Below are 12,734 nucleotides of genomic sequence, written 5' to 3'. Positions count from 1 at the left end.
AAAAGTTCCTCAACTTGGATTTGTCTGATGCTGTTCCTATTAGCCTGGGGCTATGGATTTTTTGGGGGTATTCCCTTGTGGTTCAGCTGGTAAAGAATCCACCTACATTGCAGGAGACCTGGGTTTGATCCCTCGGTGGGAAGATCCCCTGGAGAAGGGAAAGGCTACCCACTCCAGTATTCTGGCCTAGAGAATTTCATGGACAGTCACAAAGAGTCAGACATGACTGAGTGACTTTCATTTTCACTTTCACTTCATGGGTTTGAGGGGAGGAAGACTGCAGAGGGGGAGTGTCCTTCTTACCACGTGATACAATCTACGTGCCTCATCCCTGGTAATGTTGACCTTGACCACCTGGCTGAAGTAGTGTTTGTCAGCTTATTCCACTGTCAAGTTACTCTTTTTCTCCCTCTCCATATTGTTTTTTTTTTTTTTGGAATGAAGTCACTATATTTAGCTCACTCTTCAGGAATAGGAAGTTACACTCCACCTCCCTGAGAGCCAAATTATTTATGCCAATTATCTGAAATTCTTCTGCATGGGAAATTGGTCTATTGTCTCACATGTATTCAATCATTTATTTATATCAGTATGGACTCACAGATATTCATTTTATACTTTGGGGTATAATAAAAAAAGATTACTTACTTAATTTATTACATTGCTCATCTTGTTATAGTTTTGACCATTGGAAGCTCATTCCTGTCTTCTTTGACATAACCCCATTATTTCAGGTCTTTTTTATTTTTTAAGTACTTCCCTTTTGATATGATAAGATTCCCCCAGACTCCTCTTCTATATTTCCTCTCTGATCCCTACAATCAGTCATTTCTGCAAGAAGCCTGGCTCCTTTTATTGGAAAATAATATTGGGAATCAAGATCTGTGCTTATTTCTACATAATTATTTCTTTCAGATTTTGGGAGTATCATTTCTCTTAAACCCTTTCAGCTAAGAAGATAAAGAAATATATGTATGTATACTCATGTGCCATTTATTTAACTGTTCAAGTATGCATGTGTAACAGTATCAGAATTGTTAACCTGTACCCCTACGAGTAAAAACACTATCAAGTGTTCTGCTTTTATATTTTGCTTTTATATTTTACTGTCAGTCTTGCAAACTCCATTCATTTCCAAAGTTACTTAAGTCAGGGGATCTTAGTGAGGTGGTTTCATACATTTGTAATATAATTCCATTCTTTAGTTAAATTCTGCATTCCATTCTTGATGTCAAATTTTTTAAAAAATATGCATGCATTGATTAAATTTTCTGCTGTAAGGTTCTCCTGGTTTTCACAAATATGTAGTGTCATGTATTTTCCATAACATCATACAGAATAGTTTCACTGCCCTAAAATAGCCTCTATGCCTGGAGAAGGAAATGGCAACCCATTCCAGTATTCTTGCCTCGGAAATCCCAGGGATTGAGGAGCTGGTAGGCTACTGTCTATGGGGTCTCAAGGAGTCAGACAAGACTGCGACTGAGCACAGTCATTTTTAGGAAGAGTGTAGGCCACACAAAATACATCAGTGGCTCCTAGTTTGTGGCCTCTGGTTTAATATCTAACTTTCCCACTTGTCCCTCTGCTCCATAGGGGTACATGCCCATGGGTCTGCTCTGCACAGCCCAGGGTCTGGATTCAACAAATGGAATAATGAAAATCAAAGATGGAACCACCTTCCCAGTAGAGCACTAGGTTCAGAAAGAATACACTGGCATGGAAATGGCCACTCCCAACCTCTTTTTCAATTTTCCTCTGGAAATTTTGCCATTTCCCTTTAAGCCCTATGCCCAGTTGACCCCCACAAGCCTCCTTACCCTCTGCCCAGAAGTCATCACAGTCACCACATGGGTTCTGGATGGGGTGGGGCCCATTGTGACATCACCAAGGGCCCAGCCCTGGCTGGTCCTCAGTCCCAGGTGCCAGGGCAGATGAGCACACAGGGAGCCGTTTCCTCTCGGCTCACCATGTGGTCCCCAAAATGGTTCCTGTGCTTATCCGTTGGTGTTACCTGTGTCTACGCCTTAATGTTTGCTTCTCAGAGAGAGAAAGCCGAAGAACTCCAGGGAAGGTGCTCTGCAGAGGAAACTTTCTAATTTGGCAGAATCTACCAGAGCAAGCCAAAGACTGGCTTTAGATTATGTTGCTCTGGCTTTTCTTCATTGTGCTCACGTATGTGACAGTGAAGTTGACGGGAGAGAGTGGTGAGAGTAATGTGCAGACTCCTGCCTGTCAGGGTGGTTCATTTGGCTCTCCGGGACAGAAAAAGAAAAAGGCTTCCCCAGACAAAGACTATATGTTCACTATCTTAACCCAGCTCGAGATGGACCTTGTGAAATTTGTGTCCAGGGTGTGGAATCTGAAACTTGCCACAGCAACCTGCAGTAACCTCAACCCTCCCAATGTCGAGGTTCCCTGCAGATGCACACAATAACATTACACTGTATGAACTCTGGTGAGACGAAGACTCCGATTGAGTGGATTTGTGTATCAAAGTAGGAGAGGATAAGGCATTGACATACCTTATCCAAACTAATAAAACTATTTTGTAGCAAAAGAAAAAAAGCCTCTGATATTTTTTATTTGCTCTACAGTTTGACATTTTCCAGACTGTCATATAATTGGCAGCATGCAGTGTATAACCTTTTCCAGACTAGCTTATTTTACTTAGTAACATTTATTCAGGTTTCATCCATTTCTTTTTGAGATTTGATAGTTTATTTCTTCCAATTTGTGGGTGAGAGAGAGAGAGTATGAATTAAGCTGTTATAAAATTCATGTGCATGTTTTTGTGTGGGCATTAACTATCAAATCATTTGCTGAACAATCTAGGAGTGTAATTGATAGATCATGTTGTATAACAATGTTTAGCTCTGTAAGTAATTGCTTCCAAAGTGATTCTACCATTTTGCAATCCCACTAATAACGAATAAAAGTTCTTGTTGTTCCTCATCTTTGCCAGTAATTGGTTTGTCAGATTTTTGTATTTGACCATTCCAATAAGTGTGTAGTGGTATCTCATTGTTTTAGTTTCACTAGTCTTCTCTAAAACATTATCTTATTTTCATATTTCCATTGCAGCATTTCCATTGTGTTTTATTACCATCAATTCTTCAGGAGTTTTATCTTTAATCTGAGGCTTAAATAGATCTTCTGCTCAGCAAAACTTCTGTGCTGTTTATACCATCAGTGATTGTTTTGCTTAATTAGTCCTCTAATAATTTTCATGAACGGACTTACAACATGAAATCATGTATAACACTGAGCATGTTTTCTTCTCGTGAGTATCTCTTTGTCTACTAATGTTGAGTGCCTCCACACAAAAGTTTAAGTTCAGCATGAACTCCCTTCCCTCATTTTTTTCAGTTTATTTAGATTCTCTTATATACTTACTGCTGCTGCTGCTAAGTTGCTTCAGTCATGTCCGACTCTGTGCGAACTCAGAGACAGCAGCCCACCAGGCTCCCCTGTCCCTGGGATTCTCCAGGCAAGAACACTGGAGTGGGTTGCCATTTCCCTCTCCTTGTTAACCAAATCTGTATTAGTACCACTTACAGTTGTAGTGGTACATTTACCCTGAAGTTTTGTTACAAGCAAATATGTGTTTTATCAGAATCTTGACTTATTATGTGTCTTCTTCATATAGTTTTGAAAAACTACATGCTCATTATTCAAGTTTTTAATAATCTGTGCCTCTTCTCCACTGAGATTCTAATGAGTTCATATATAATGATAGAACTAGGGAGCAACATAAAATACGTTGGTATAGTAATTGAATAAATTATATTTTAAAAATGACAGTAACAAAACTGTTTGCTATTGGTAACAATTTTCTCTCAGTTATTTTGTAATTTTGAAAGTCCAAATGCTCTTCGATATAATCTATAAACAGAGAAGGTAAATTAGCAAGCACCTCAATTGACATAGATTTATAGAATGTCTAATGATTGGTTTTAACTAGTTTCACTTAGAGTCTTGTAGTTCAGTTATAAACATTCTTGTTTTTCTGTCAGTAAAGAGAATTTGCTAGTTCTCTTGTGGGGAAGGCTAGTTTACTCAATATTTTCCTATGCTTTTGATTTTCAAGAGAATATAAATCTTAAGACACTTGTGTTCGAATGTCTGGTACTGTGTCTAATGAATATTTTTCTAATTAATATGTTATCATTAGTAAAATGTACATTCTGTTTAATTCCAACACTGATTTAAAGTGACTCATGAACTGACTGATGATAAAAGAAATATTTCAGTTAAATATGTTTGGGATTCACATGTACACACTGCTGTATTTAAAATGCATAACCAACAGGGACCTACTCAATAGCACAGAAATTTCTGCTGAATACTCTGTAAGGACATACACAGGAAAAGAATTTGAAAAAGAATAGATATAGGTATAACTGAATCACTTCGCTGTAGACATAAGCTATCATAACATTGCTAACCAATTGTACTCCAATATAAAATAGAACATTAAAAAAGGAAAATAAACTTTCACTGAAGACAAAAATAGCAATATAAACTAAACAATGATGAGAATGAAGCAAATGATTATTGTACTTCATGGTACACTAGCTTTATCAATATAAATATTAGTTGTTATTTGAAATGGAAGGAAATTAACACAGCATTGCTCTTTCGTATGAAGGCATATAAATACACAGCTTACTGTAAGTCGTTACCATGGATTGGTCTAGTACAAGTGAGCCTAAAGTAGACTGGTGGACTTACTCATTCAGTTCGGTTCAGTCACTCAGTTGTGTCCGACTCTTTGTGACCCCATGAATTGCAGCATGCCAGGCCTCCCTGTCCATCACTAACTCCCGGAGTTCACACAAACTCTTGTCCATCCAGTCGGTGATGCCATCCAGTCATCTCATCCTCTGTCGTCCCCTTCTCCTGCCCTCAATCCCTCTCAGCATCAGAGTCTTTTCCAATGAGTCAACTCTTCACATGAGGTGGCCAAAGTATTGGAGTTTCAGCTTTAGCATCAGTCCTTCCAAAGAACACCCAGGACTGATCCCCTTTAGAATGGACTGGTTGGATCTCCTTGAAGTCCAAGGGACTTTCAAGAGTCTTCTCCAACACCACAGTTCAAAAGCATCAATTCTTCAGTGCTCAGCTTTCTTCACAGTCCACCTTTCACATCCATACATGACCACTGGTAAAACCATAGCCTTGACTAGACGGACCTTTGTTGGCAAAGTAACGTTTCTGCTTTTCAATATGCTATCTAGGTTGGTCATAACCTTCCTTCAAAGGAGTAAGCATCTTCTAATTTCATGGCTGCAATCACCATCTGCCGTGATTTTGGAGCCCCCCCAAAATAAAGTCTGACACTGTTTCCACTGTTTCCCCATCTATTTCCCATGAAGTGATGGGACCAGATGCCATGATCTTCGTTTTCTGAATGTTGAGCTTTAAGCCAACTTTTTCACTCTCCTCTTTCACTTTTATCAAGAGGCTTTTTAGTTCCTCTTCACTTTCTGCCATAAGGGTGGTGTCATCTGCATATCTGAGGTTATTGATATTTCTCCCGGCAATCTTGATTCCAGCTTGTGCTTATTCCAGCCCAGAGTTTCTCATGATATACTCTGCATATAAGTTAAATAAGCAGGGTGACAATATACAGCCTTGATGTTCTCCTTTTCCTATTTGGAACCAGTCTGTTGTTCCATGTCCAGTTCTAACTGTTGCTTCCTGACCTGCATATAGGTTTCTCAAGAGGCAGGTTGGGTGGTCTGGTATTTGCCGGAGTCCAGCTCCAGCAGCTGGAGAAGGAAATGGCACCCCACTCCAGTACTCTTGCCTGGACAATCCCATGGACGGAGGAACCTGGTAGGCTGTAGTCTATGGGGTCGCTAAAAGTCGGACACCACTGAGCGACTTCACTGTCACTTTTCACTTTCATGCATTTGAGAGAGTCATTTCCTAGGCAAGTTGATAAGGAGTCTAGGGGCCCCCAAGGAGAGAGGGGTCTGGAATTCTCAAGGAGGAAGAAAGGACAAACTTTTTTTTCTTTCTCTACATTCCTTAGGATTATATAACAATAATGTATCCGCCTGAGGACAGTCTTTGGATTAAACCTTCTGGCTAATCCTGTTATCTTAAAATGTAAATTATGGGAGTAGGTCTGGTGAGGTCTTTACAACCTCCAGACATTCTTTGGATTCATTGGAGAGTATATAACTTCATTGCTAACACTAGCAAGTGGGTATTCTTTCTGCCCCCTTCTGATGCCTATGTCAGAAGCTTTCTCTATCTCCTTTATACTTTAATAAAACTTTATTACACAAAAGCTCTGAGCGATCAAGCCTTGTCTCTGGCCCGGGATTGAATTCTTCTCTTCCAGGGGCCAAGAATCCTGGTGTCTTCGTGTGATTCAACAACAACCTTTCATCTTGGGGGCTCGTCCGGGATCCTTCAGGACAAGGTAAGGATGCTTGGAGCTTTAGTTCTTTGTTCTCTTAGAGAACACGGTTTCTGCTTTGCTTTACTAACTCTACGGTGTGTTTGTGTGAATGAATGACATGCCCTGCGTGAAGCAAGTAAGGAGCCCTGCTCTGCAGTTCCATGGTGATCTCATATGGCTTATGGCAGAAACCTGTCAGGGGTTTATACCGACCTGCCAATGCAAAGAGGCACCCAATGTCTCCTTCAGGAACTGACCAGAAATGGGCAAAGCCTGTGGAGCGAACTCTCCTTTCTAGGTCAAACTTTTCAGTCTCTTTGACCATTTCATAACTCCTTGGGAATTAGAAGTACTAACCTAATCTATTGGATCATAGACTTTCAAGGGACTTGTGATCTATACTATTACTGTGTACTGTGGCTTAGGTCCCAAACTTGGATTGTTACTCAAGAAAGCGCCTAGCCTTGCTGGGAACCAAAAGTTAGGAAGCTAGATGGAGCTCTAGCTCCAAGAACATCTCTGAGGTTAAAGGTTACTCAGATTGGGACTGCAATGGGTTTTTTCCTTTGGTAACACCAGCTCTTAGTGGATCAGAGGAGGCTATTATACTGGTGTGGTGATGCTTGGAAAGAACATCTCAGTTTTATGTTCGTGTCAGTCTTATTGTGGTCAGGAAATACTCAGGGTCCAGGGTCGTGCACAGGCACTCAGGTGACAAATGTTTTCCCCAGTGGTCTTAGCTTGGGAGGCATTCCAGAAGGTTACTCTGATTGCACCCCAGGTAGCTTCAGAGGCAAGAAAGGTTAAGGGTGAAGAGCTGGACGTCAAGTAGGGATGCTATCAGGTCTACCCCTGGTGCATCTCCACCCCATTTTGCAGAACCAGGAGGGACGCGGACTGTGCCTGTGTCAGTAAGGGACAGACTAAGTCCGACCAGGAAGGAAAAGCTTTTGGTGTAATGTCTGTCTACACCCCCATCTAGAGCAGGGAGGGATGCCTCCAGTAGAAAAATGGCCATGGTCGCTTTTTTCTCTCTTACAGATGGGAGCTAACAATTCCAGCCTCACTCCTTTGAATTGTTTCCTGAAAAACTGGGATAGATTTGATCCCCAGGGCTTCAAGAAGACACACCTGGTCTTCCTATGTGATACTGCATGGCCACGGTATCCATTGGACGATGGCAAACGGTGGCCAGTTGGAGGGTCTCTTAAGTGTAATACTGTTCTACAATTAGACTGGTTCTGTAAGGAACAAGGGAAATGGGTAGAAGTAGCATATGCGTTGTCCTTTTTCTCGCTGCGAAATATGCCAGACTTATGTCCTAAGGGTATAGATTTGGGCATGAAACCTTACAAAGAGAAAAAGAAAAACAGGTTTCTCCAATCTATCCCTGGGATCATAAGCATGGAGCAGCCAGAGAGACTGAGGAACAGCCACACAAGCTGTTGCCTCTTTATGAAACACCCACCGGGAGAAATAATCAATCTGTGAGAGTTAATAAGCCTTTTTCTTATCAAGAAATACAAAGAATCAAGGAGGATCTGGGAGACTATTTAGAGGACCCAGAAAAATATATTAGAGCTTTAAAGGTGTTACTCTGCTTTATGACCTCATTTGGAAGGGTGTGATGTATATCTTGGGACAAACGTTGACTCCCAAGTCTAAGACTCGAATTTTGGGAAAAGCAGTTGCTTATGGAGATGAATGGCTTGGTAATGAATCAGTAGGGAAGAGGGAGAACGAGATAGTGGCCCTCCCCACTGGGAATCAGGTGGTCCCAACTATAGAACCAGACTGGGACTACAACACAGCTAAAGAAAGATTGGATCAGAGTCTTTTTGTTAGATGTATTCTTGAAGGACTTAGGCAGGCACATTCTAAGCCTTTAAACTATGGCAAATTGGCAGACCTAGAACAGGAGGAGAAGGAAGCTCCTGGTAAATTCCTAGATAGACTGAGAGAAGGCCTTCGCAGATTCATTGAGATTGATCCTGAAAGTGAAGAGGGAAAAGTGATCTTAAAGGATAGATTTCTCACTCAGTCAGCTCCAGATATCCGCGGTAAGCTATTAAAATGGACGTATGGACCAAATCAGTCTTTAGATACTCTGTTACAACTGGCTCAGTCTATTATGGTAGGGAATATGAGGAAAAGAAAGAAAGGGAAAAAAAAAAAGACAAAGGAAAAGGCGGAAGCCTTCGCCATGGCTATGAAAAATGTTCTTAAACAGCCTGAGAAAAATGCCCAGAGGACCCCGGGGGATAAGGGATGGGTTTGCTATTACTGTGGAAAGGAGGGGCACTTCAAGCGGGATTGCCCTCAGGCATCTAAGCCGCCCCTGGCTCCATGTCCAGTCTGCAAAGGACCACACTGGAAGAGAAACTGCCCCCAGAGGCGTAGGTCTCCAGGGTCGGACTCTCAAGACAATCAGGACTGAAGGTGCCCGGGGGCCCCCACACAAGCTCCCGTCCTAATTACACCTGAGGAACCCCGGGTATTAATAATTGTGGGGGGCCAATCTGTCAATTTCTTTTTAGATACTGGGGCAACTTATTCTGTGCTTACTGAAGCCCCTGGCCCACTTTCTTTCCAATCCGCTTCCATAATGGGACTGTCTGGACAAGCAAAAGGCATTATTTCAGTTATTCTTTATCTTGCAACTGGGATTCTGTGCTGTTTTCACACGAGTTTCTGATGGTGCCAGAATCCCCCTCACCCCTTTTGGGAAGGGATATACTGAGCAAGGTCCATGCCTCTGTTTTCATGAATATGGAGCCCTCCCTTTCTCTCCCTTTAGTTGAACAAAATGTAAATCCTAGAGTATGGGCTGATGGAAAATCTGTGGGTCGAACACAAAATGCTATTCCTGTAGTTGTTAAGCTCAAAGACCCGCACGTATTCCCACATAAGAAGCAGTATCCATTGAAACCTGAAGTTAAGGAAGGGTTAAAACCTATCATTAAAAATTTAAAGGAGCAAGGACTATTAATTCCCTGTAACAATCCTTGCAATACTCCTATTTTGGGTATAAAAAAATCGAATGGTAAATGGAGACTAGTTCAAGATTTACGAATAATAAATGAGGCTGTAGTTCCTTTACACCCCGTGGTGCCTAATCCTTATACTCTATTGTCTGAAATTCCTGAACGAGCCAAATATTTCTCAGTAATTGATTTAAAAGATGCCTTCTATTCAGTGCCTTTGGCGGAAGAAAGCCAATTTCTATTTGCCTTTGAAGACCCTATGCAGCCAGCTTCTCAGTTAACCTGGACAGTTTTGCCTCAGGGATTTCGTGACAGTCCTCACTTATTTGGACAAGAAGCGGTGGTGTTACAATATGTAGATGATATTTTGCTCTGTGCTGAGACAGAGGAAGCTTGTTCGCGAGCCTCAGAAGATTTCTTAAACTTTCTGGCAGGCTATGGTTACAAGGCATCAAGAGAAAAGGCTCAACTTTGTCAACAATTGGTTAGATATCTGGGCCTAATCATATCAGAAGGGACTAGGGCCATAGGCCCTGAGAGAATTAAACCTATAGTAAATCATCCCCTACCTATGACTTTAAGACAATTGAGAGGATTTTTGGGAATCACAGGTTACTGTTGCATTTGGATTCCGGGTTATGGGGAACTTGCCCGGCCTTTATATAAACTTATAGCTGAAACTCAGCAGGGCCCAAATCGACAAACTGGTTTGGTCTCCAGAAACTCAAAAGGCTTTTAAGGTTCTTCAGACTGCTCTCCTGCAAGCTCCAGCTCTGAGCTTACCCACAGGGTCAGAATTTAATTTGTCACTGAAAGAAAAGGTGTGGCATTGGGAGTTTTGACACAAGCACGAGGGCCTCACCAGCAACCTATTGCTTATCTAAGCAGAGAATTAGATGTAATTTCACGTGAATGACCCCACTGCCTAAGAGTAATTGGGGAAGCGGCTTTATTAGCACCTGAAGCTTTAAAAATAATTAATGGCCGAAACCTTACCTTACCGACTTCTCATGATGTGAGTGGAATATTAAATTCTAAGGTTAATATTTGGATGACAGACAGTTGCTGCTGCTGCTAAGTCACTTCAGTCGTGTCCGACTCTGTGTGACCCCATAGACAGCAGCCCACCAGGCTCCCCCGTCCCTGGGATTCTCCAGGCAAGAACACTGGACTGGGTTGCCATTTCCTTCTCCAATGCATGAAAGTGAAAAGTGAAGTCACTCAGTCATATCCGACTCGTAGCGACCCCATGGACTGCAGCCTACCAGGCTCCTCCGTCCATGGGATTTTCCAGGCAGGAGTACTGGAGTGGGGTGCCATTGCCTTCTCCGATGACAGACAGTAGGCTTCTTAAATATCAGTCATTGTTGTTAGAAGGACCAGTAACTAAGCTTAAAGTTTGTGGAAATCTAAATCCTGCCACTTTCCTTCCTGAGAAGGAAAATGAAACACCTGATCACGATTGTTCTCAATTCATAACTTTAAACTATGCAGCTTGGGAGGATCTAAAGGATACCTCATTAGACAATCCTGACGTGGAAATATTTACAGATGGCAGTTTTTTTGTTCAGGATGGAAAGCGTAAAGCAGGTTATGCTGTGGTGACTGCTGAATAGGTTTTGGAAGCAAAATCTCTCCCCCAGGGAACCCGTGCTCAGTTAGCAGAGCCTGTGGCTCTGACCTGAGCTCTAGAGTTAAGCAAAGGGCAGCGGATGGGCCTGATAATCTATGTGAGTCTTCTGATGACTCCAAAAATCCTGAGTCTGCCGTTTGATCCTCAAGACAACGCCTTCCTGTCCTGGGCTCACTCCTACGCTGCATTCCACAATCGGTGTAACTGCTGGGTCTGTGGAGCACTCCCCTCTTCATCAGTGGAAGGCTTCCGGAGGTGGACATCTCCACTTCAAGGAAAAGACTTTCTCCAAGTCTGTGAATACCTTTGACAACAATTACATGCGATGCCTCTTATTCATCTGATGACATCTACCAACCCTAAAATGGACTGGTGCAACACTTTGCACTTTAACTATGGACATAATGTGACTTTTAATTTTGATTCTGAATGTTGTGTTTTTGCTGTTTGCTCCCTGCATCTGTAACTGTATAACTGAATTTGTTTCTAGCCACATGAAAGCTTTTAAGTTACAAATGGTTGCTCAATCTCCTGCTACTGTTGCAACTTCCTCCAGCTACTATTTGGGGCCCCTGGATCAGATATCCTCAATATGAGGATTAGGAGAATATGTTGCCTCACCAATTTAGGGACAACGCCCCTTGTCAGCTCGGAAGCAGTTATGGAATGAGAACGATGCCCCTTTTCCCTAGGCAACATAATTCTCCTAAAAGAAAAGGGGGGGGAGTGAGAGAGTCATTTCCTAGACAGGTTGATAAGGAGTCTAGGGGTCCCCAAGGAGAGAGGGGTCTGGAATTCTCAAGGAGGAAGAAAGGACAAACTTTTTTTTTTCTTTCTCTACATTCCTTAGGATTATATAACAATAATGTATCCTGCCTGAGGACAGTCTTTGGATTAAACCTTCTGGCTAATCCTGTTATCTTAAAATGTAAATTATGGGAGTAGGTCTGGTGAGGTCTTTACAACCTCCAGACATTCTTTGGATTCATTGGAGAGTATATAACTTCATTGCTAACACTAGCAAGTGGGTATTCTTTCTGCCCCCTTCTGATGCCTATGTCAGAAGCTTTCTCTATCTCCTTTATACTTTAATAAAACTTTATTACACAAAAGCTCTGAGTGATCAAGCCTCGTCTCTGGCCCCGGATTGAATTCTTCTCCTTCAGGGGCCAAGAATCCCGGTGCCTTCGTGTGATTCAACAACAACCTTTCACATTGGAGAAGGAAATGGCAACCCGCTCCAGTGTTCTTGCCTAGAGAATCCCAGGGACAGGGGAGCCTGGTGGGCTGCTGTCTCTGGTGTCGCCCAGAGTCGGACATGACTGAAGCGACTTAGCAGCAGCAGCAGCAGCAGCTCCAGCAGCCAGGGATTCAACCTGAAGAAATGAATGGTGTCGGCAATGAGGCAGCCTCTCAGTTGTATTTAGGATTGCCTGTTTATTTCAAGTTTAAGATTCTCTTTTATACTTTTACAAAAACATTAGGCCAGAGGTTTGACATTTTCAGTTCCCCCTTTCCAAGATTTATTATCTCCATAAATCATTGTTGCTCTTCAAACAGAGTTCCTGCTTTAGTGATTCTCTTGGAATCAGCCTTATCATATATTATCTACCTCCTCTAATGTGTCCTATAGTTATCTTGTGATTACATTGTAACTCATGTTAGATTCCTCAGATTACTACTTATCTTCCTAAATCCTGTT

This window comes from Bubalus bubalis, chromosome X (genome assembly GCF_019923935.1).
Source record: "Bubalus bubalis isolate 160015118507 breed Murrah chromosome X, NDDB_SH_1, whole genome shotgun sequence".
NCBI classification, from domain to species: Eukaryota; Metazoa; Chordata; class Mammalia; order Artiodactyla; family Bovidae; genus Bubalus; species Bubalus bubalis.
The sequence above is the reverse complement of the archived record's forward strand: the minus strand, read 5'-3'. Positions refer to the sequence as shown.